The sequence below is a fragment of the Triticum aestivum genome, chromosome 2D, assembly GCF_018294505.1.
Source record: "Triticum aestivum cultivar Chinese Spring chromosome 2D, IWGSC CS RefSeq v2.1, whole genome shotgun sequence".
Lineage (NCBI taxonomy): Eukaryota > Viridiplantae > Streptophyta > Magnoliopsida > Poales > Poaceae > Triticum > Triticum aestivum.
Window position 1 is genome coordinate 394,042,815 of NC_057799.1, and position 1,773 is coordinate 394,044,587.

At 46.7% G+C, this 1,773-nt stretch overlaps 1 non-coding gene across 1 annotated transcript; it reads right to left on the bottom strand.

Annotated features, from left to right (window-relative positions):
• Window positions 1-1,297: 1,297 nt before the first annotated feature.
• Window positions 1,298-1,370, bottom strand: TRNAA-UGC (transfer RNA alanine (anticodon UGC)). Its single transcript has one exon. It is a non-coding gene; the product is annotated as a tRNA-Ala (tRNA).
• Between the last annotated feature and the right edge of the window lie 403 nt (window positions 1,371-1,773).

Consider the following 1,773-nt stretch of genomic DNA (forward strand, 5'->3'; position numbering starts at 1 on the left):
TTGGGCGTGGAGTGAGGAAAGGACTGGACGGTTCACTGTCAGGTCGGCGTACAAAATGATCCAACGAACTAAGCTCAGTCGAGAGGCTTGGCTGTACGAGCAAGGAGGATCCTCACACAGCGAAACGGATAGCAAATTTTGGTCACAGCTTTGGGGTGTTCAGGTTCCTTCGAAACTGAAGAACTTTCTCTGGAGACTGGCACAACATACGATACCGACGGCAGCACTTTTGGATCGCCGCAACATATCTACTAGCAGTTCATGCGTCCTATGTGGAGCGGATGATACTTGGCGCCATGCTCTAATAAACTGCACCGTCTCAAGGTGTACGTGGGCGCTTTCATCAGAAGCAATTCTCGACAGACTCAGTACAAACATCAAGGACAACGCAAAGGATTGGTTATTCTCCATGCAAGAAGTGCTGCCTCAAGCAGAGTTCATAAAATTTGTGGTCACACTTTGGGCTATATGGGGTGCAGGAGGTAAGGCGATTCATGAGCAGATATACAAAAGTCCATTCTCAACACACTCTTTTGTGCAGTGATACCTGAGAGAATTGGAGGTCATTAAACAGCCATCAGTTTCAATCCCAAGGTCTGGCCCGCGGACATCACACTGGATACCCCCTCCGGCGGGAGTAGCAAAAATTAACGTGGACGCCGCAGTCGGGAGAGGAGGGAGATATGGAGCTGTGGGAGCTATATGCAGAGACCAATCAGGTGCCTTCCTCAGAGCGTCGGCAGTTGTGTTCCAGAGAATTTCAGACCCAGCTACTCTTGAGTGCTTGGTTATTAGGGAGTCTCTTTCCTTGGCAGAGGATCTGTATGAAAGGAGGATTCAGGTTTCATCAGATTGCAAGGTGGTCGTGGAAGATGTCCGAGAAAGAAACCCGATGGTATATGAAACGCTTATACATGAAATATTAGATCATATGTCTACTTTCCAGCCTGGTAATATTAGTCATGAATTTAGGAGCTCGAATGTCGAGGCTCACAAACTCGCGAAGCATACTTTATCGCTTCCGACTGGCTAACATGTCTGGCTAGGCCAGCCGGATGGACTTTCTTTCGTCCGTGTAAATGGTGTGACGATTTAATAAAAGCTTCCGAGTTTGTCTAGAAAAAGGAAAGTGCGGGATTCATGTCTCAACAGAAAAACGAAAGGGTGGGATTCAGCAAACATACTGTATGCCGTGAGTCCGCTACATTTTCTATATTGGAAAAAAATTGGAGATGCGGGATTGAGCAAACATACTGTATGCCGTGAGTCCGCTACATTTTCTATATTGGAAAAAAATTGGAGATGCGGGGGATCGAACCCCGTGCCTCTCGCATGCAAAGCGGGCGCTCTACCATTTGAGCTACATCCCCGCTGTTGTGTATACTTTACCAATATTTATTAGATTTATATGACAGAGTTGGCTATGGCGATGAGCGAATCTGGATAGTGCACGCTGAATTTTTTCCTGGAAAAACAGCCCACTCAGATGATCTCAGTCTATGGCGCGACTATGTCTCGCTTGGGCGATTCTATATCTCGCACTACGCGAGAGAAGGAAGAGCAACTAATTAACGAGCGCTTTTTTGGGACCCTCGCAACAATCAGCGTCACTTGACGCGCTCCTAGCCGCCCATCACGTGTCGGGTTCTGGACGCTCCCTTCGGATTTTTCTTATTTATTTTTTCGCACACGTTTTCGGCTTTTTAAACGGTTTTTTTTGTTTTTTCGACGTTTCGGTTTTTCACCGGTTTTCCTGAACTTTTGGACAAAAAA